The following is a 24538-nucleotide window of genomic DNA, read 5'->3' on the forward strand; positions in this document are numbered from 1 at the left end:
GTTTCCCTTTTGAAAGTTTAGCATGAGAGGCGTGGATTTGCTTACTGTCCCCCTTCCAGTCATTAATTCAAATTTGATCATATTATGATCACTATTGCCAAGTGGCCCCACCACCGTTTTCCTCTCTCACCAAATCCTGTGCTCCACTGTGAATTAGATATAAAATTACTCCCTCTCTTGTCGGTTCCTGAACCAATTGCTCCATAAAACTGTCATTTATTCCATCCAGGAACTTTATCTCTCTAGCATGTTCCGATGATACATTTACCCAGTCAATATTGGGGTAATTGAAATCTAATAGCAGAAATGTGGAAACCAAAATATTTTTAAATTATAGCCTAAGAAGGTGTCAGCAAGCCTGACGTTATATGTCTTTATATGTCTTTATATGTCGTTATATGTCTTTAACATAGACCGGTCTTTTCAATCATCCACCTTCATCATCCTTTAATGCTTCAAAATTAATTTTTATGATTTTTTCTCTTCTTATTTTTTAAAATAGTCCTCCATCAATAATATCAAAATGACTTAGACTCTTAGCAGTCATGCATTAATATTGCCCTACACAGGCCGGTGTTTCGCTTAATCAGCTTCCTCAGGAGCACATCAAAAATGCTTTAGCAAGAGTCAGTTACCATTCAAGCGGGACCAGACGTCTTAACCATCTTGTCAAGAAAAAAGAGACTTCTTGAATGGTAACTGACTCTTGCTAAAGCATTTTTGATGTGCCCCTGAGGAAGCTGATTAAGTGAAACACCGGCCTGTGTAGGGCGATATTAATGCATGACTTCTGGCACCAAGTAGGAAGGTAGAGGGAGCCAGCCGCAGACTCCCATGGCCGGGACGCCTAACAGGTGGCAAGCAAGAGGATAGTCGAGGTCTGAGGCCAAGCTCAATACCAGAAGATAAAGATGAGAATGGAGACAAGGGAAACAAGAAAGGATCAGGCAAGGAAGAGGCAAGGCTGGACGAATCAGGCATGAAGAAGGGCTGGAAATAAGACTGGAATGCAAGAAGAGGAGCAATGGAGCAACATGAACTGCAGGAGCAAGAAGACCTGTTGCTGAGGCACTGATAGGCAGTCTGAGTGGCTCTTAATTACTCAGGACCTGATGACATCATCCAAGGGCACTGAAAGGCTTTTCCTGCTGCAGGCCCTTCAAAAATTGATGCATGTATCTAGGGGGCCCCAGGGAAGGGCAGGAATATGGAGGCATTCAAGCAGCATAAGAGCTGCATCAAGAACTGGGCCTCGATGGTGAGTGCAGCCGGTTGCGGGCCTACTCCACAGCTGGTCAAACATAACACAAGATTTCTCTTTAACCAGGGCAATCTTTTTTATCTTCTTCCTTGGTATGCCACCATATTGTTTAAATGAGTACCCAAGAGCCCCACTTAGTTGCTTCCTGCAACCCAACTTTGTCATGTTTTAACTACAAAGTTCTGGAATAATCTAAATAGCTATCAATACTGGTGTGGTCATTTCCCAAACATCTAGTCTCCTAGGTTCCAGACACTCCTGGCTATGTAAGTGCTTGCATTTCCACTAGGACCTCTGCATATTAGTGTACTTACAGCCTGCCAAACATAGGGGGTCATTTATCAAAATGGAGTAAGGTGTTAACACATGTGAAAATGCCTTTGATAGCACCATATCGTATGGTGTGATGCAAATCTGAAAAGGAGGAGGAGTGGGCTTGCCAGTCTGCGAAGTGCTATTGCACAGATTAATACTGATTTTAACTACACCTTTTTCAGTAGTGTTAGCACATTTTGTGATGTCTCCTGAAAGGCCTGTTTTAGTAAGTCTGAAGCTCCTGCCTAGCCATCTGGGGAGAGGGAGAGGGAGAGGGAGAGGGAGAGAGAGAGAGAGAGAGAGAGAGAGAGAGAGAGAGAGAGAGAGAGAGACTAGCCATAATGTCCTCTCCCTAGATAGGTATTTGTATCCCTATGGGAGGCCCACCTAGTAACTCGAGGTGTGCAATGTTCTCTCCACGTAACTTGATGTTACTCAGGTAGAGAGTCCATCAAGCTAGGTTGAGAGAACCTTGCACAAATATCATCTTGGAGTGAGTTTCCTCACTCCGAAGGTCATCAAATCTTCACAAGAGGCCACTGTTCTGTTCGTATGTCTCACGTTGAATGTCAAAGTGGCCCCTAACCCCCTAAACTAATACCTAAACCTCACCTCGAGTTACTAGGTGAGCCTCCCATAGGGAGGCTCTCTCTTTCTCTCTCTCTCTCTCTCCTTCTCATTAACTAATGGTCCCCCAGTGGTTGTATGCATGAAACACAACAGGCACTTATTGTAAAGTCTGAAAATGTTGTCACAATTTGTGCTAACTTAGCTCTTCACATAGTTAATTAGTGCAAATTGCAATAAACTGTGTATTAGCATAAAACACACCCCTTTTGCTATCGCTTGCAATACTTATTGCATTTTGATAAATCCAGGCCATAGCCTGGTTCGATTCTAAGCCCCAGTTAGACACCAGAGTAAGTTTAAAGGAAAAGTTTTACCTTATTTGGGATCCCTATCTCATCTCTAACTTTATTCAGCCTAACTCTACATAGTCTGTATTGATACTTAGCTATTAGTTTCTGTTTTCTGGTTGCCAATATGAAATAACTAGGGATGTGCAGAGCAAAAGTTTATGTTCATAAGTCCATAAGTCGAAAGGGGGTCCCATTTGCGGTCAATATGGACATATGGAGAATTCCATAAGTTGAGTCTATGTCCATACGTGCAAATACAAATTTAAACCCCTCACCCTCCTTAATCCCCCCCCCCCAAGACTTACCAAAACTCCCTGGTGGTACTGCAGGGAGTCAGGACGCCATTTCTGAACTCTTTTGCGAGGAGCACATGACATCGGTGTCACGTCGGAGTGACGCGGCGTCACGTGATTCCCCGCGCGATCGCTCCGGGACCCTCGTTGCACCCAAAAGGAACTTTTGGCCAGCTTGGGGGGGGGTCAGGAGGCCCCCCCAAGCTGGCCAAAAGTCACGCCGACGTCACGTGCTCCTCGCAAAAGAGTTCAGAAATGGCGTCCTGACTCCCTGCTGTACCACCAGGGAGTTTTGGTAAGTCTTGAGGGGGGGATTAAGGAGGGTGAGGGGTTTAAATTTTTATTTAGGATCAACAATCGCGATTTCCAACTTATTCAACATAGCTATGTTGAATAAGTTGGAAATCCGATCGTTTTCGCCTCATCACTTTTTTAAGTTAAAAAAAAAAATAAGTTGCGTTTTATATTTAAGTTCAAAACGAATGCACACCCCTAGAAATAACTGACTTAGCAGCTGCATTCTTTTGTTTTGATTTGGTAATTTAGTTTCCAATTGGTGATTGTGCCTAGACCCCTTTATTAGGTCCTACATTATCTTTAAGCCTGGTTATATTTTAGGTTTTCTTTTATTTGGAGATTCTTTTTGTATTTTATAATGTTTTATTAAAATAGTAAAAAAAAAATGTTGGAATTCAAACCTGAATTTGAAAATACTTTCCTTTAGGCAGACAGGAATTGACTTCAATGCAGGTTTTAGGTATGAAATGAAGAGGCTTTATTCATTTCAAAAGGAAAACTAGCAAAACACTGAAGATTGATTCAACCACTTCAGACCCCTAAAGAACCTTTCTTCTGATATTGGTCTAGAATTTAGGGAAAAGGCATGGGTGCAAAGGAATCATCTTGAACCTAAGGATTCTAGCTCTGGAATCTATTCAGAATTAGACACAGAGGACACAACCCCTTCCTGTAATGCTAATATGAGGACATTTGTAAACCTAGAGAATATGTACCATTTAAGACTTTTAATCGTATATGGAAATGCTGCGGACGACTACCATAGAATATTAGCAAATAGCTATTTTTTCTTTCCCCTCTTTCAAGTAGCATGTTACCCAGAAGGTATGGCTACACATCTGTGAAGTGGCTGCATGTGAATTTCTGGAAGTGCTAAAACCATATATTATCCAGTAGGGACGTGAATCGTATTTTGACGATTTAAAATATCGTCCGATATTTTTTAAATCGTCATTAATCGTTAAAGAGTGCGATACAATAGAAATTCCACCGATTTATCATGAAAAAATCGTTAATCGGGTTAGTGCACACTAACGGGAGTTAGGACACAACCTAAAAACCCACCCCGACCCTTTTTTAGGACACAACCTAAAAACCAACCTAAAAACCCACCGCGACCCTTTAAAACCGCTCCCTTTAAAGATGGCGCCGGCTGTCCAGTGCTCCTTTTATGTGACAGGGGCCAGCCAATGGCACGGTTACCCTGTCACATGGTAAGGGCAAAGGGCCATCAGCGCCATTTTTATTAGTGGCAGCTGACGGCCCAAGAGCGGGAGATCGCTCCCGGGGCCCACTGGACCACCAGGTAATTTTAAAACGTTTTTGGGAGGGTTGGGAGGGTGGTGGAGGCTAAGGGAGTGGATTTAAAGGGTCGGGGTGGGTTTTTTGTTTATTGGCTGACAGCCCAAGCATGAGAGAACACTCCCGGGACCCCCGCTGGACCACCAGGTAATTTTAAAATGTTTTTGGGGGGGTCGCGAGGGTGGTGGAGGCTAAGGAACGGTTTTAAAGGGTCGGGGTGGGTTTTTTGTTTATCGGATCGGGCGCAGCTGATTAAAAAAAAAAAACGATCGGGCCGGACGAAAATAAATGCACGATTTGAATCGGAACCGGAACCGAACCAATTCCAGTTCCGATTCACATCTCTATTATCCAGTATCACACTGTAAATACTAGTCCTTTGAAGTGTGTAACACCTTTTATTAAACCAGTATGACTATAATCCAAAGATGATGCAGTGTTTAAGCTTTCAAGACCACATAGGTGCCCCTCTTCAGATATGACATCATCATAAAGGAAACTTGTGATTTGAAAATATTCATGTATGACAACATTTTGGGATTGTTTTTATATTGGTTCAATAAACGTATCATAATCTGCAAAGTATCTGTTTTTCTCCTAATCCAATATGACTACTAAGGCATTCTAGAATATACATGCTGAGGTAGATTTTAAAAACATACACGCGTGCGAACAAATGTACACCAGATTTTATAAGATACGCGCGTAGCCGCGCGTATCTTATAAAATCCGGGGTCGGCGCGCACAAGGCTGCGCAAAATCGGCAGCCTGTGCGTGCCGAGCCGCGCAGCCTGCCTCCGTTCCCTCCGAGGCCGCTCCGAAATCAGAGCGGCCTCGGAGGGATCTTTCCTTCCGCATCCCCCACCTTCCCCTCCCTTCCCCTATCTACCCCACCCCCCAGCCCTACCTAAATCCCCCCCTTACCTTTGTTGGGCAAGTTACGCCCGCTTGAAGCAGGCATAACTTGCATGCGCCGCGCCGCCCCGGCATCCCCTGACACAGGCCGCAGTGCCGGGGGACTCGGGACCGCCCTCCTGGCCCGCCCCCGAACTGTCACCACGCCCCTGGACCTGCCCTGGACCGCCCCTGCTCCGGACATGCCCCTGGACACGCCCCGGACACGCCCCGGGCACGCCCCCTCCCACCCCTTTTACGAAGCCCCGGGACTTACATGCGTCCCGGGGCTTTGCACGCGCCAGCGGCCTATGCAAAATAGGTGCGCCGGCACTCGAGTGCCCTGCGCGCGTAAATCCAGGAGGATTTACACACACAGGGGTTTTAAAATCTACCCCATTATTATTTATGTTTATATTGATTATAATTAGTAGTAATTATAATAATAAATATATTCAAAGAAGATTCTACATCTGTTCAATAAAGTGAATTACATGTGTTAGAATGAAGTGTGTATTCTTTGGTAGGAAAAAAAGACAGTAAAAATGGTTGAGGAAGACTTAGTCCAAGGAGGAAAAAAATACTATTTAGATGTTGCATGGGTTATGAAATTCATTGTATATTATATACTGTACTAGTTGTTTCAGATCACATTCTATCTAGAGTAATGTCTTGAAGTTTTTACAACTTTTGTTAACAATTCTGGGTAGGCGAACAAGTGGTGACCCTTAAGCCTGTAAATGTCAAGGTCAAATCTTTTATAATTCTGCCACATAAATTAGGTCTGCACTAAACCAGGGGAATTTAAGGAATGTTATTTAGAATGTGAATTGGGTAGCCGTCAACCTTTTACATGCTTGATAATATGCACAGTGGTAAAAATGGCAGCACAATTGTCAGATGATTCAGGCATGCTCGGATATATTTTCTTCAGGTTGCATGTTAAGTGCACAGTGCCCTTTAAGAACAAATGAACTTCACATTCAACACATAATTTATCCTTGCGATTTGAATGGAAGATGTTTATTCCTTACAGAACAAATTCATTTTCTATATTTTTATGGTCACCTCTACTGAAACCATGCTGTGATTTAGGAAATCGTGCAGCTGCCTTTTTTTTTTTTTTGTTAAACAAATAATTCAGTATTCTTCCTTGCCATTAAAAACAAAATGACTATCAAAGAAATGAAGGTGCTTGCTCTGACGTATTGGTGAAAACTAAAAGGCTTTTATTAGTATAATAAAAAGTCATTAATTTTTTGTTGCTTTCTGTTGGAGATGTAATTCCATACTGACAAATTGAACACCATATATAATGTTAACTATTTCATTTTGGAGGAACTAATTAATAGAGACATGTCCATAGTCAGATGCTATTCCCTTACATACTGTGTGTTTAAACATTTCAGTGCAGAAAGAGAAACAACAATGAATTGTCCAAGATACAGTATAGTCTTCATTGGAAATTTTACAATGATGCTATTATTCAAATAAGAACCCAGGTCAAGTAGTTTGGTAATATTATTACTTGCTAAAATCTTCAGTGACTTATACCTCTCTCTGCCTAGAGATTCATTTGATAAAATCTTGAGAATCTGTTCTAAGAAGTGGAAGTCACGTGTGTAAAGTAGAGCTTCTGGCTTCATAATAAATCATGCTTGCTGTGCAAGTGCCCCTCCTACAAGCGACTTCTAATATAAAAGTGGGTCAGTTGATCTCAGACCAGAGGTACTGTCATTGTTTTGCTGGATGTGCTCATCTTATCATGGAGGACAAGAACAAACTGTGATGTGTGATGATCCCCCACCCCTGCTTTCAACTGAATGGCAGTTGTTAGGGACAACAGTGTTAGGCTGCAAGGAGGTGTTTTTCTAGGAAGGGTGGGGTGAAAGATAAGCCTTATGGAAGGAGAGCCCTTGCTCGCTGAAAAAACACAGACTGCCTTCCAGTCCCTGGCTAGCCTGCGATCTTAGTTTGCCCACCCTATTACCAGGGAGAGAGAAAAAAGGGATCTCAAAATAAACATTTCCAGCATTGTAGAGCACGTAGAACAGTGGTGATCAATTCTGGCCCACGGGCACTGGAAATGTGTTTGGTTCGCAGGATATGCAGAATCGATATGACTGAGATACATTTGCATGCACTGTCCTCCATGATATTCACATATATCTTATGCATATTTATTGTGGAAACCCTAAAATTCATACTGGTATATAGCTCTCAAAGACTAGATTTATACACCACTGGCATAGACATATGGATTTATCATTATTCAAAATGTACAAATTTATTGATTATACTAGTCTACCCCATGCAAAATGTGCTAATCAACTCCAATTCCTATTCCTTGAATTGACATCATCATAAAATTCAACTTTGTAATTTAATATCAAACAAAAGCAATTTATGATTATCTGCGCATTAACTGAGTTTCAGCTTTAATTCTATCTAGATATGCCAAAAAAGTATGATGGAAAAGCAGATAGATGGTCATTAGTGGTGTGCATTCATTTTGAAACAACATGAAAAATGAAAAAAAAAAAAGAGTCTATTTCAATATGTGTCATTTAAATAAATAAAAATATAAAATATAATGAAAAGAACCAAAACTCCCAACAAAATTCACTGAGCTTTACATTTTGTTTAAAAAAAAAACAACAACATGTAACATGTTTAAAAAACAATAGTTATCTGCCCTGGTTTGGCTTCTCTCCACCACAATAAAATCAGCACCACCAAAATTTAAAAAATTTAACCCCCTTCCCCCAGGTTTTCCCTATGCCCGCCAAACTCCTTTTCCTAGTTGCCTCTTACCCCTTCTATGGTGTCTCTAAAGTCCAAATAGGGCAGGCGTGATCCTCAGTTGCTCATTTCCCATGGGGACCAATCTGATAATGTCATCATCAGCCCTGAGGCTGACACCATTTTATTCAAATTCCATATGCTCCTGCCCTATCTGGACTTTGGAAACCCAATGGAAGAGGTAAGAGGCATCAGGGGGAGGGATTCAATTCTTAAATTTCAGCAGGGCTGAGTTTTTTTTGGTTGGAGAAGGGTAAACCCTGCCCCTTAGTTTCTGTTTGTTTATTTTTTGCATTTTCCATTTTTTCCTATTCCTTTTAATGTTTATTTCATTTTAAATAAACAAAATAAACAGAAATAAACATCAAACAAAACAAACTGCCGCCCCCTCCCTGAAAAATATAAAAATAAAATAAAAAAATAAAGCAAAATTATTTTTTTTAGTGCTTATTCCTAATGGTCACTAAAACTAAAGTCATGGACATGTGTGTGTGTGTGTGTATATATATTAGGGATGTGAATCGTTTTTTGATGATTTAAAATATCGTCTGATATATTTTAAATCATCAGAAATCGTTAGGGCCACCATACAATACCAATTCCCCCGATTTATCGTCAAAAAATCGTAAATCGGGGGAAGGGGGAGGGCAGGAAAACCGGCACACTAAAACCCCCTAAAACCCACCCCCGACCATTTAAATTAAATCCCCCACCCTCCCGAACCCCCCCCCCCAAATGCCTTAAATTACCTGGGGGTCCAGAGGTTGTCCGGAATGGCCTCCTGCAATTGAATCGTGTTGTCTTCAGCCGGCACCATTTTTCAAAATGGCGGCGCAAAATGGCGGCGGCCATAGACCAACACGATTCGACTGCAGGAGGTCATTCCGGACCCCCGCTGGACTTTTGGCAAGTCTTGTGGGGGTCAGGAGGCCCCCCCCAAGCTGGCCAAAAGTCCCTGGGGGTCCAGTGGGGGTCCGGAAAACGATCTCCTGCCGCAAATCGTTTTCCGTACGGAAAATGGCGCCGGCAGGAGATCGACTGCAGGAGGTCGTTCAGCGGCGGTCCGGAACCCCCGCTGAATGACCTCCTGCAGTCGATCTCCTGCCGGCGCCATTTTCCGTACGGAAAACGATTTGCGGCAGGAGATTGTTTTCCGGACCCCCGCTGGACCCCCAGGGACTTTTGGCCAGCTTGGGGGGGCCTCCTGACACCCACAAGACTTGAAAAAAGTCCAGCGGGGGTCCGGAACGACCTCCTGCAGTCAAATCGTGTTGGTCTATGGCCGCCGCCATTTTGCGCCGCCATTTTGAAAAATGGCGCCGGCTGAAGACAACACAATTCAATTGCAGGAGGCCGTTCCGGACCGCTGCCGTTCCGGACCGCCGCTGGACCCCCAGGTAATTTAAGGCATTTGGGGGGGGGGTTCGGGAGGGTGGGGGATTTAATTTAAAGGGTCGTGGGTGGGTTTTAGGGGGTTTTAGTGTGCCGGCTCACGATTTTCACGATTTTCATGATACTTTAAACACCCAAACGGCAACAATACGATTCCCTCCCCCTCCCAGCCGAAATCGATCGTTAAGACGATCGAGGACACGATTCACATCTCTAGTATATATATATATATATATATATATATATATATATATATATTTGAGTGGCCAATCTCTGATCCCTTCTCCCTATTTGAACCCTTTGCATAGTTCCCCAGCTACCCCCTCCTCTGATTCTCTCCCTGATATCCCCTCTCACCCACCCCTGCATGCCTCTGGCATGCAGGGGTGGGTGAGAGGGGATATCAGAAGCATAATTTTCATTTTGGTTCATTGATTAGTTTTGTAGGTTGCCTCCATTCATTTGGTTCATTTCAAATGAAAAAAATGTTTATTTGTTCCATTTATATTTATTTTCCATTAAAATCAATGGGAGAAGCAATGAAAAGTATTTTGAGCTCCAAAATTGAGGTTTTCTAATCAATTCTAATGAATCTTGTGGGTAGACATCATCAGTAAGGGGAGGAGAATGCCAAAGCATCAAGACTGTGGCAAAGTGGCACCAGTAGTGGCTTAAATACTCTAAGGTACTGTAAAGGGGCAAAAGGGTACCTGCAGTGGAAGGAACTCTCCATGGCATCATGAGTGGAACAAAGCAGTAGTAAGAATGGTGAAAACAACCCAAGGCTTCAAAAGAGGGCACTAACAACAGTGGTGTCTACTTCCAAAGGCAGCACAAGAGGGGTGAATTGGAGGCAAGAATAACATGAACATCAACAAAACAGAAAATGGGTCAGAAAAAAACCCCAAGGCACCAATATAGGAACAAAGCAGCACAAAGAGTGGCTGAACATTCCAAGGTACCACGAGAAGTACAAGGCAGCCTTCTTAGTGGCAAGAACACCCCAAGGTACAGAGTATGGGATATGGCAGCAAGACTCCCAAGGTGTAGATTCTAGGTTATATCAGCAGAGGAGAGTGGCAGAAAGACTCCGAAGGTGTAGAGTCTGGTTAAGACAGCAAGACTTACACGATGGTATATCAGAGGTATAATAGCAAAGCAGAGTGGCACCAAGGTCTCAAGGTGCTTTTAGTCATCCTGTCACTCACATGGAAATTCTGTGAAACCTAGTAAAGGTAGATTGATTTTCAAGAAGACCAACTTTTCCATCAACTCTGCCTGCTTTTTCTGGGGGTTGCTTTCAACACCATTAGTATCATCTACCTCCTCACCAGAGGCTAAGACCCTACTGACTAAAGCTCCCAAATTCTTTTCAGCTACTAATCATGGAGGAGTGCACTGCTGGTTTTGGGTGATACACTTCAGCTATCCTTTTTCTTGCCCCTGACTTGCTAACACCAGTTTCAGATGGTTCTTCTGCCTTTTGACTTTCCTCCAAAGTGTAAAGAAATAGATGGCAGTGGCACATGCTCTCCCAGTTTTAATTTCTTATGGTTTTAGCTAGCTTCCACTCCTAGCTTTTTGATGCTAAAAGGTCTCTTAAGTTTAGGGGCAGGACTCCCATTTTTCTCACTGCTACTACTTGTGCTTCTGGGCTGACACTGTAGAAATATATTTTTTTTTGCCCACTGCCCACTGCCCGTTTTTTTTTTTTTGCCCACTGCCCATTTTTTTTTTTTGCCCACTGCCATTCCCTTCTCTCCCCTTTCTTTGCAGTGGCATGATGGAATTGGAAGTGGTTACTGAGGGGCGGGGGAGGGATATATCAAAATCACTTTATTGATCCTCTACCACTCACTAGTGCCATACTAATACTAACAGAGTGTCTATCTGTCACACACACTCAATCAAATTGACAGACTGAGTTCACTTCAGTGCTTATCAAGCACTGCCAACTTGCCAAGCACAGTTAGCAACTTGCTAGAGGCACAAACTCAGTCTCTATCTTTCTAGCGATAACCCTCAAGGTGTATGCAAAATCTCTCTCACATATACACATAGTCAGTGTATGTAGGTGTGCTGCTGACAGATCTTTAGTGCACACAAAAATAACTGTCAAAAGAGAATAAACTGAAGACAGGCACGGTTGTGCTTCTCTTCAGTGCAAAGAAAAGCATTGCAGTGCACCATGCAATGTCAGACACACAAAAAATCAGTGTTTACTGCTTCTGTACTTCCAATCTATTAGCTTGCCCTAGTGAACTGACAGAAAGCAGTGCCTCTGCCTCTCTATCTGTAATACACTGAGAGTAGTTGGACTGCAGAGAAAATAATAAAGACCCATTTGCCAACACCAAAATTCTTCTCCTTATTTTTAAAGCTTTTCTTTGAATCTAAATAGCTTCTGAAAGACAAGCTTTTCCTCTGAAATCCAACAGAGAAAATGGAGTTATTTGCACATGCTCAGACCTTTCAGTAGGAGGGCATCATATCTTTTGATCCAAATGCCAGCTATAGACTCGTTAAAAAAAAAAAAAGCCCATTATCTTGATTAGTCCTCCATCTTGTCTACTTGCTTATACCTCCTGTCTCAGCTCCATCCAGGCTGCTATCTCACAGAAATTGGTTAGTTGCTATAGTTACCAGATCACTGCAGTGCTTCTCAATGGGCCATAGACTTCAATGGGAAAGAAACAAATAAAATGAAAATTGTTGTTTAAATTGATGGACACCCTCTATTCATTTTGGGGATCCACAAATGAAACAAAAATGGTCTCATTCATTGCATTTTACCCATTTGTTTCAAGCAAATGCACATCCCTACCCTCTGAACCCTTTCTTTGCATCCTCTTCTGTGTTTTTAAATGTGCGTGCTAGTCTGTGCTTCTATGTTTTTGTTCTTCTTCCTTTTGATCTTTGCTTTCTTTTCCTTTCTCTCATGGCTGAGAATGGGTTAACAGCTCTCTTTATCATTGACCAAGCTTTTTTTTTTCTTTTTTTTCAAATTCTTATTTGTTATTGTTGATGGGAAAATTCTGTGGGGGAAAATCACCACCCTAGACCCCAAGTCATGCCATTTTTCTGAGGTTTTAGATTTTTCAAGGTCATAACTAATGATCTTCTATACATGTGCTGAATTTCAGCTCTCAATTCTGTCTCGAGTTTTCCAAGAAAAGCATCATAGACAGTTATTTTTGAATTACATATATATAGATATTAAAGAGCTATTGAGAATATTAGTTCCACGTGGAAAGATATTTAGAGAATTGGCAATAAATGAAAAGAGCAGTTAGGCTTTTCGTCAACCAAGCAGAAAAAACTCTGTTGTCCAGGGCTGAATCAGATGAAACAGGCCCTGAAGTTTGGTAACCAGTTCATTCATTGGCTGTTTCTTCTGTCCCTCCAGTTCCTGTTACTAGTCTGAGAGGATCTGAATAAATGGCAGCATCAGCCTCCATCTCCATGAATATTAATTTTTCATGGACAACGCATGTACAAGTCAATTTTCAAAGCAGTTGTGTATGTAAATATAAAATAGTATCATAACAATTTTGTCAAAAGCCATTTACCCACATAAAGTACACTTGCATGTGTAAAACCTTTAGGCAATTCAATGGTATACATAATGTAGCAAGTTTCAAAAGCCAATTTGCAGGCATAAAGTGCCATTTACATGTGTAAAACCCAATTTTAAGCATGGAAATGCTTTTGAAAATTACCCCTTAAAAGTGCAAGATATTTGAGTAAATAGCACATGCCCTCATGAACTTAAAGGTGAATTTTAAAAGCCCAACATGCACATCAATTAGAGGATGTGCGATTATGTTGGGCTGGCGCATGCCGAGCGGATTTTTAAAGCCATCTGGATACGTGCATACTTGTCGTTTCGCACACAAATGAAAAGTTCAAAAAAAGGAGCAGGGCTTGGACTGGACAGGGCATGGGTGCTCCTGGATTTAAACTTGAAATTTGCATTTAACTACTTACACACAGAGGCGCACGCTGGGGTCCCCTACTGCGTAACTTTACTTCTGCTCTGGATGTCGTGTAAGTCATAAAAATAAATATAAATATAAATAGACAGATCGACGGGGTCTTAAGGGTTGGAGCTAACAGGGGAGAAGGGAGGCTATTAAACTAGAGAGCTTTGGAAGTTCTATTCCTTAACTGGGAAAACTGGGAACGAACTGGTAAAACTGGTAATGGAGTCAGTGCGGGTGCCTTTTAAAATCCCCTCCCCCCCCCCCCCCCCCCCCCCCCCCCCCACTTATGCAGCAGAAGTAGCATTTGCAACCATTGGTTCGCGTTCACTTAAAATTGCGCACATATGTACACACAGTCAGGCTATTTTATAACAGATATGCTTGCATTTTACAAACTTTATGGTGAGAGTTACTCAGTTTATAAAATTCTGCATATCTCTGCCACAAAAGTATGCACAAATGTTTTAGTATGTGCACATTTTTTTAATACAGAGATCCACATTCTTTCTATACCTATTTATAAAAGTGCGCGCATAAATTTTACCCGTGAAATAATTGTAACATGCACGTATATTTACCATCATTTATGCACAGAGAGGCAACTATTTTTTTAAGTATGCACAGAGTCTGCTTATGAAAATACATGTGGGAGTACTTTTAATCACCAGCTATGTATATAAGTATCATGTGTGCATACAAGTAGTATTTTATAAGCCTGATGTATGTATGTATGTACTAGCAGTGTCATGCATAAATATACTTTTTTTTTTAAAAAAAAAGAGGGGTGTTTAGAGGTGTTCACGCACAAACTGGTATTTTTCTAAGCTATAAAAGCGCATACATTGTCAAACATATGCACACTATTACAACTGTTAATTGAGTCTTGAAAATGGAATTGCTCTTGTCTTTTGTCAGCAGTTTTTGGGTGGGAGGTTTGGGTTAAGTGGTGGGGAAGATAGGGTGAAGTAGTGGAAGTGTCTGTGAATTGCTGGAGGTGTCAGTGAACTTCCAGTTTTACACACTGAACCCTTTTAAAAATTCACCACTTATTGATTCTAATGTTGGCAAATGTTTCTACCACATTCAGAATCAGGACCCCCAGTGCTGCCATCTCAGCACAACTCCTAAATTTAGCAATCTACCTATCTGCTTTTTCCACGCAACCAATTAGGGTATGCACTGTTAGTTACAGAAATCCTTTAAGGCAGTGGTATGTTCACATAACCATGATGGTTTTACAAGCTATTCGCCTCTGAAACCTTCTTTGAAGATGATGACCAGGTCTTTTCAAGGGCACAGGGAGATTTAAAAAAAACGTTTACACATTTTAACTATTGTGTCATGAATAAATACGACAGATACAAATCAAAGTAGCATATCTACACCAAGAACAACATATACCGTGAGAGAATCCATCACCTAAGAAATCCTAAACATAATACAGTCAGACATGGTTGCAGCATATGCTTGCAAGATGAATTTTTATTTTTTTTTTTGGATTAAAAAAAATACATTCAGACAAACCAGACAGTGTTTATGTTCCAGATGACTAGTTACAACGTAGATTTCGATAATTCAATTCGTGGATTAACTAGGTCTGGCTGCTTAGTCTAATCAAACATTAAAGGAACAACATTTTTCAGTACAAAAAGCCTGGCTGCTCACATAAAAAGTGGGTGAGGGATTTGCAACCCTGATTTACTTTGCCTGGAATTATGCATGAAAAACCAAGTCGTGTATTTTTCTCTATACTCGCAGGTAATACAAATCAGGTTGCAATAGGAAAAGACGTCTCATCCACAGACATTAAAATATGTGTTCTGATGTAGATACATATTTCAGTGGACTTGGGAAGAGGAGGATGGGGAGCAAAATTAGTTAACACTACAGACGGGTATTTAAATTCAAGAGAATGTCAGCCTTCTAATTCTAGGGTGTTTAAAGCATGTTAATGACGATGCTCAAGGTCCATTATTGCTATTGTAAACTAGCCATGGAGACTTTTTATAAGCCCCCCCTCCCCTCCTCTAAAGATTGCTGATTCAAAACCCAGGCAGACAGTGATAATTTAACAGTGTACTTAATTTGGTTTTAGTGTCACGGCGATCTCTCTCTCCTCTGCACTTGCTCCTTCTGGCTTGTCACACAGGCCCCCTTTCTTTATTGCTTTTTGTCAGAGGGGCCTGGGGAGACGGAGCTCTCATGGCGGTCATTAGCAGAGATGGAGGGGTGGCAGCAATTACAATAAAAATTAGCACAGGGCTTAGACATGCTTGGTTTGTTGCAAGCCCGGTCACGGCTGTTGCTAAAAAAACAAACTATATTATGGATTATCACCAATCTAGCTAGTTCTTTTTCTGGGTTTTTTTTTTCTCTTTTTTCTACCCTAAATAAACCCCTTGGAGACACCCGGCCTTGTATACTGCACACATAATGGAATATCTTAGGTGGTGAAACATGTCCTATTTAAATATTCTTGTGGCTGAAATTGGCAAGTTTGAAAACAGAAAGTATTGCACTTACAAAACAGCAGATAATCAGCTAGTCATGTGTCTATACTGTACCTTTCTTTCCCTGCCTTTTATTTATATAAGACACCAGACTGCAACCGAAAATCGGTAACTGTTTGAAGTTAACATACAACTACAATCAGTCTTGATAAGAAGGAGAGAAGTCTCCCAGCCTTAAGTGTTAGATGAATTTTAGTGTGGAATTTTTTTTTTTTTTTTGTGGGTGATGGGGAGAGAAGAATTCAAAAAGTAATATGCACCTGGACTGAGACTTTTGAGAGAGATACTAAATCTTCCGAAATAAATTTGTTAAGCTTTTTTCCAGCAGCACCTACTCTTTCAGCTTCCAAGCCCCGACGGCTGAGTAGTTTCTGATGTGATACTCGGGGGAAATCAGAGAAACAACATTTCAGATAGAATAAAATTCCAGTAATCAACCACCTCTGAGGGCAGCATGTAACCAGAATCTATATCTATATATCTTTATATCTGTATCTATGTATCTGTATCTATATATCTATCTATATATATTTGTATATGTATATGTGTATATATATATATATATATATATATATATATATATATATACAGCAGCAAATTGCAAAGAAGTTCTTGAAAGTATTTACCCCTTAGCTGGGCTGGTTCTACTGGTTAATTAGGGACCATGAAGCCTTAAAACTAAAGGTTAGGGTACATGCTAATGCAGTTTGGTATGTGCACAAAATAATATTCTGCGTACTAACAGCTTTGGGGTGAAATTTCAAAGCATTACGCACATACAAATTAGCATATACATGTGTAAGTAGCCTCTACTTGCTTATTCTGTATAAAATACGCATGCGCTCTCACTTTCGCATGCACATATACACACATAAAAAAGGGGCAGTCTATGGGCATTCTGGGGCAGAGCTAATATTTACGTGTAGAAGTTGCTATTTTAAAAAAGATGCACAAGTAGATTTGTCAAATTACTCAGTTAATTTTACACCTGATAATTATCTGGCATAAGTGATATTAAATGTTGTGTAGTACTGACTGGGTGGAAGGTCTGGGTGAACTGGGGGGAATTCAGGCTGAAGAGCCAAGAAGGTCTCAACCTGGAGAAGGACTGGGTGAAGGTAATTGCTAAAACTCATAATTGCTAAAACTGGTAATTTCATTGACATGTGAGTATTTTAAAATACCGGATGTATGCAAGTCCTACTTTATTTTTGTGCATAAAATATAGGCGCATATATTTTTTAAACAGATGGAAAAAGTATATGTGTTCATTGCATTGCTATACATTTTTTCAATGCATTGCATGTATTCACATGTAATTCGGGCATATGCTGCAAGGTAGGGAGTGCATATATTATAAGACATGCAGGTTATAAATACTAGCATAGATCTACTTGCAGCCATATATATGTATATATATATGTCACCACATGCATTTATTTGAAAGTTATCCTCCTTGTGTACATGCTAAACTTAATCCCTCCATTACCATTCCTTGCACAAACACACACACACATTAGCAGGTGCACAGTAAAACTAGTATAAACCCACAGTTACATGAGGCTTTAGTGGGCACATGTAAAATAACTTGATATGGGGGTCCTCCATGAGCTATGTTGTGTGTGTCCATTAAGGGCTTGATTTTCAAAATGCTTTCTGTTCATAAACTCTGTTTTTTCAAATGTATATTTCACTTTGTCAACCTGCGGCTAAATGTACATGTGTAAATCGCTTTCACATGTATTTTTTTCAGCACTAGGAAGAGGCATTCCAGGGTGTTGGAGATGGGGTGGGGAAAGGAATTGTGTGCATGCTTTCATTTTTGAAAATATTGTGTATAAGTCTCAACGCACAAAAGGTAAAGATGTAACTTCATACACATATGTCAGTGCATGTACCAAGGACCCCTACAAATGTTCAAAACAGCTAATGCGCATACTTTGAGAATTCAAGCTAAAGTCTGCTGGTAAAAAGTACCCGCAGACTTCAGCCCTATGTGAACTACTATAAAATTACCCTCTAAGGTCTAAAATGTTACCCCTACCTCGGAGCAGATAGTAAATTGTCAGTGTGCATGCAGCTGGCTAGCACTGAAGATTTCATCTACTGCCTATAAAGGTTGGACCCTCCCCCCCCCCTCCAAAAAAAAAAGGGTACCTTTTCCCAAGACAGCTCCAAATTTCCCAATGCTGACCTTTCCCCTCCCCAGAACTGCCCATTCCTTCCACCTAAGACAATCCAGATCCCCTCCCATCCTTCTAGAATGAGTGCTTACCATTCCAGAGGGTCCTGATCCTCTCCAGCAGAAAGGACCGCTGCAGCCGGATGGATGATACCACTAAGGGGCACTTCACCAGTATCACATGATGATCATAACACAGGACATGCATCATAAAAATGGACATATGTCTTAGAGCAGACAACAATGTAAGGCTTTTATGACATCAAATCATATACGGCAATACAAGCAATAAAAAAAATTATAGTACTATTTGGCACTGGAAGACACCTATTAAAAAACCCAAATACAGTAATAAAAAAACTAATTAAAATAGAAGCAATACTAAATGAAAATCAGAGCAACGAGTACATAAAAAGGTAATTTAAAAGCCTTTCCAATAACCAAGCCTTGACCATCTTTCTGAAGGGCAGGTAACTATCAACAAAGCGGGTTTCCTTTGGCAAGGTGTTCTATATAGTTGGGCCAATACAAGAAAAGATCCTCATCTGTGTTCCAACCATTTTCATCTCAGCGAACAAGAAGATCCTCAGGAAGGTCAACAATGTTTTCAAAAACTAGGGAGGTTTTGGAATTTTTTAATGATATTCGTACAGGAAATATTTGAGGTTCATGGCAAAACTATATGAAAAAAAGAAATTAAATAAAAGTGAAGTTTGTTTCATCTAATGGACCAAGTACAACATTATGGGCTACCACATAGAAGACCTGGGTTTGATTGTCAGTTGGCATTGTGGTTCTAGCCAGTAGGAGTTGAGGACACTGTGAGGGAAGAATGCCCCAGCTCAAAAGTGATGCTTATGTCTGGTTCAAGAATCATGATTTGTGTCTGCCAGTCAGAGAACTAAACAGAGAAATGGAAAAATGGAGGAAAGCCTTATACAGCTGTGAAAGAAGGCTCATGGTTCCTTATCACCTGCAGCGGTAAGTTCAGCCCTAGATGAGCAAGAGGAAGCTGCTAAACAAAGAAATCATAGTGAAGCCACAAAATAATCCTAAAATGTTTGTTTCTTTCCAAATCAGGCTGATGCAATACCGTGCACTGGCCACAGCGCACAGCTCAACACACAATTGGTCATGCGGCCATAACCCACAATGCAAAACAGGGGTTAGCACATCCAAAACACGTGTCCAATCAAGCACATAGGTAAGAGCGCTCATCACATGTAAATTCATGTTGATGAGGCTATTACCTGTTTCCCCCGATGCATAAAAAATGTGCGCTCGACACCTGGCTATGCACAGATTAGGAAAACATTTGCTCATAAAATTGAGCGTCCATTTTCCTAACCAACTGACAGCCACCTCTCCTAGGCACTACTGTCGAGGAGGTGCTAGGGATGCACAATTTCCCCTAGCGCCTCCTTTTTACCCCAGCACCCAATTTAAATATTAAATCGGGCGCCCAGGAGAGGTGGATTGGCGTGCATTAAGGGAGCGGGTGCTTAACAACGAGTTCCCGTTTAACGCACGCTGATATTCCATTGGCCTGATTATTTATTTATTTATTTATTTATTTATTTATTTAATGATTATGTTTTGTTATGTCTAGGATTGCAAGGTTTTCTAGATTTTTACAGCTGTTGCCTGTCAATCAGAAAAACAATTGCCCTGTTTTGGGTTGTGAGCCATGGACCAGTTATCAAGCAAAAGAGCACTCTATGACTTAAGAAGAAATGTAGCCATCTTGTCAACAAGAGACATATTGGAGAATGCAAAAAGCTTAAAAGAATGAACTGAAGCCTCGTCACCAGTTTCTCTGGGATAAGGAGAGGCTCGTTGATGGCCCAGCTTATTAGTTATTTTAGTAGGACACTTAATGCTCCTGAAAGGCTACTCCTTGCTTCTCTTAGAACTGTTGCTGGGGCCCTGCATTCTCACTGCCATGCCAGGGAGCCTGGGTGGGTTGTCTTTCCAGCTTCCACACGAAGGGGCAGATTTTCAAAGGGGTACACACGTAAGATATGCATGTACCCCCTGAAAACCTGCCCCAAGCTCCCCCTGCGTGGGCCGAGCCTATGTTGAATAGGCTCGGCGGCGCGCACAAGCCCCAGGACGCGCGTAAGTCCCGGGGCTTTGCTAGGGGGGCATGTCGGGGGGTGTGTCGGGGGCGGCGCGACATTCAGGGGTGTTCCAGGGGCATGTCGTGGGTGGCGCGATGTTCGGGGGTGTTCTGGGGGCGTGTAGGGGGGCGTGGTGCCAGCCCGGGGGCATTCTGGGGGCGTGGTCGAGGCCTCCGGACCAGCCCCCGGGTCGGGTGATGGCGCTCCAGCAGCCCACCGGCGTGCGCGAGTTACGCCTGCCTCAGGCAGGCATAACTTTTCAAACAAAGGTGGGGGGGTTTAGATAGGGCTGGGGGGGTGGGCTAGGTAGGGGAAGGGAGGGAAAGGTGCGGGGGGGGGGGGGGAAGGAAAGTTCCCTCCGAGGCCGCTCTGATTTCGTAGCGGCCTCAGAGGGAACGGAGGCAGGCTGCGTGGCTCAGCGCGTGCAGGCTGCCTATTTTTCACAGCCTTGCGCGCACCTACCCTGGATTTTAAAAGATACGCGCAAACAAAAGTATGCGCAGGTGTACTTTTTTAAAATCTGCACCTAATTCTGGCAACAACTGAGCCTGATAGAAGGCATCCACCACTTCCAATGCTTTCTCTAGGATGAGCCCTGGATGCCAACACACCCATTTCCACATAGCTGGTCCAGCCCATCCAGGAACTGCTCCAGGATGTGATTGGATACCTCGAGGCCTGTCTTCACCTCTGGTTATGACTACTTCCATCTGGCATCTTTTTGCTGATGAAAAAGGATTTGTGAATTTTTCCTAGGTTATAGGGTGCTTCTCCAGAATTGTTGCCAGTATGCTTCCATTGTATGGCCCGCTCTTTCATGGATGGTGGTCTTGACATCTGAATAGCTGGCTCTCCCATCTAGATTGGCAGCTTGAAAGGCAGCTTGGCTCATGCCGGTAAGTAGATTTGCCAGGTATGTGTTCCAGGTAGTTTCTGGCCTGCCAGTCATAAAGGCAGTTCTTTCAAAGTAAGAAAACATCCAGGTCTTCTCCTGACTTCATTTTAATCAACACTGGAGGCACTGGAGTTGTCCATATTGGGGCAGCTTTCATTGCTTGGGCCATCTATGTCAGCACTCCCTGCTGCTGGTTCAATATTCCCAGCTACTGAGCATACTGTTCATATAGAGTTTGAACCCATTTCTGGAGCTGCTGCTGGCCTGCAGCAATTGGCTTGCTCCATGTTTGTTAACTAGCTCCAGCCTAACAATTTTTTTATTTTTGTTTGCTGGACTCTGTCCTGTTCAGAAATATATACACAACAAAACTTTCTCTCAAGGAGGAGCCAAAGCAAAACAAAATCCTACCTGTACGGCTCTGACTCACTATATAACTCCCTCTCTCCAAGCGATGCTACCCTCCTTAGCCTACTATAAAATCATCTCCAGCCACAATTTTAGCCAGGCCCCAGGAAAGGAAAAAAATCCTTCTCTTTTTGGCCGCTTCTCTGCCTGTACAAGGTTTAGCACAGAAATCCCCAAACTGACACCATGTATGGTACCATGAGTGGTCAGTGGTTTGCCAAACAACGGATTCAGGCTGGATTCTGGTTGCTTTCTCATACGTTTTTTATTAATCACAGAATAATGTAGCAAAAGCAGCTCTGCTTACCTAGCAGTTCTCAAACAAAAGACAGCAGTTTTGGCCTTCCCTGGGCTCCTTCTCTTCCCTGGGGCTCTCATATTCTCCCTGGGCTTAGTTTTTTATCCACTTCTAAGGAGAATGCCCTGAGAGTGAAACTTCCTTACTTTCTATGGCTTAAGGTAGACAAGCTAAACTCCTGGTCCTGGGCTTTTAAGGAAGGTCTAACATTCACTCCTTCACATACCTTCTTTTGGATGAATTTTAAAAGCCCTTTGCATGCCAAAGCCAGGAGATATATGCATATATCGGCCCAGTGTGCTGTACAGATTTTAAGAGGCGCATATCTTCCGATACGCGAGTAAAATTTTTTTTTCTTAAGAGGGGCAGGGCATGGGCGTGATCTGGGAGGGACATGGGCAGGGCATGGGCATTCCAGGAAATATGAATAAAACCAGTGCGTATTTATGCACACCGGCACGCGATGGGGTATCCAAGTAACTTTTCTTCTGCTATGGACGGCATGTAAGTCATGAAACAAAAAAAACTAGGCTAATCAGCAGGGTTTTAAGGGTCAGGGTTAATAAGGTAAAAGGGAGGCAGGTTAACTAGGGGGTTCAGGAAGTCCTCTCCTTTACTGGGGCGAACTGGGAAGGAACTGGGGAAACAGGTAATTGTGTCAGCGCACACATCTACTAAAATCTCCCTCACTTACATGATAAAGGCAGCATTTGCACTCACATGTACGCATCAATGTAAAATTGTGCGCACATGTACACGTGTATAGCCAATTTTATAACATGCGTACATATACGCGCCTATGTTGTAAAATCGCCGCATCCAAGTGTGCATGCAGGTCTTAAAATTCACCTTTATGAGAATAAAGCAAAAATTCACAAATTCATGGAGTATGTAATTTTTATTTTACTAGATATTAAATGATTTTGTTCAAAATTATTTATATTTACCAGTGTAGGAAGATATGTAGGACTTCAGTGCAGCTATCACAAGATATATTTCTTTTATTATCTTTATAGCTTTTAATTATACTGTACATCAAGATAACCTGATACAAGAAATGAAGTATACATTACAGCATTAATGATAGGGAAAAAATAATAAATAAGGAAATCAAAGACACCCAAGAAATGAAAAACCCAAGAGCAAATATCTTAGGACACAAAGCTAAGGATGTCTTCTTCTTTAATGAATAATCCCTTCAAAGTGTATATAAATGAAAAAGTAAAGTGTGCTATGCCTGAACAATGAATTGTATTCTGAATAAGGTAATAACTCCTGTTTGTTAATATCATCTAACCTTTTTCATTACTGCATGATTTTATGCACTATGTAGCAATGTTTAACAAATGGAACCCCTAACTCCTCATCTTGACAGTGGTGCTGGGGAATCTGTCCGTCAGGACCAGTGGAGTTACTGCACACTGAAGCGTTAATGCAATCAGATACCACAGTTATGAATGTTATGTCTAGTATAATCCTACAGAGAACATCAAGTTACATAGAAACATAGAAATATGATGGCAGAAAAAGACCATACAGCCCATCCAGTTTGTCCATGCACACAATTGTTCAGTTCTATAATCACTAATCACTACCTCTCCTGCAGAGATCCCCTGTGCTTGTCCCATGCTTTCTTGAATTCAGATACTGTCCTTGTCTCCACCACCTCAACCGGAAGATTGTTGCATGCAATCTGCCAACCTTTCTGTAAAGACATATTTCCTTAGATTACTCCTCAGTCTATCCTTTCATCCTCATTCCATGATCCCCTTGTTCCAAAGTCTCCTTTCCATTGAAAGAAATCCACCTCATTTGCATTGATACCTCTGAGGTATTTAAATGTATCATATAGCCCCATTTCGTCTTTCCTCTAGGGTATACATTGTTTAGATCTTTAAGTCTATCCCCATATGCTTTCCAACAAAGATCACTGACCATTTTATAGCTAGCTTCTGGACTGAAGATGTGGTCTCCAGAACGGTATATGGTATGCCAAACGAGGTCTTACCAGGGGCAATATCACCTCCTTTTTGCTGCTGACCATTCCTCTCCTTATGCACCCAAGCATCTTTCTGGCTTTTGTAGTCATCTAATCTACCAGTTTGACCATTTTGAGATCATCAGATAAATGAATCCCAGATCCCACTCTTGTTTCATGCATAGAAAAATTTCATCTCCTAGACTATACCATTCCCTTGGATTTTTGCAACCTAAAGCCCAGCTCTGCAATATTTTTAACATTAAATCTTAGCTACCAGACTTGAGACCATTCCTCAGTCTTCACTAGTTCCCTCCTCATGTTTGCCACACCTTCTTGGCTGTGTATCCTATTGCAGGTTTTCCTATCATCGGCAAAAAGACAAAAGCTTTCCCAATAGTCCTTTCGCAATATCACTTATGATATTGCTGGCTGGATCCTTGTGCAGCAGAGTTGGTGAAAAATTTTTCGGATGATATTTTGATCTTTTGTTAGAAATAATTAATAAATCGGCTGAATTGTGCTAGGATCCCCTTTTTTAATAAGACTCTGGAAAAGGTTGTTACACAACAGCTAACTTTCTTTCTTGAACAATCAAGAACAGGGCATAGTATGGAGACTGTTTTGATCTCAATTTGTGATATTTAGCATTGAGCTGATGGAGGCCACTTCTTTTGATTCTGTTGGA

Source organism: Rhinatrema bivittatum, chromosome 8 (genome assembly GCF_901001135.1).
Source record: "Rhinatrema bivittatum chromosome 8, aRhiBiv1.1, whole genome shotgun sequence".
Taxonomy (NCBI): Eukaryota; Metazoa; Chordata; class Amphibia; order Gymnophiona; family Rhinatrematidae; genus Rhinatrema; species Rhinatrema bivittatum.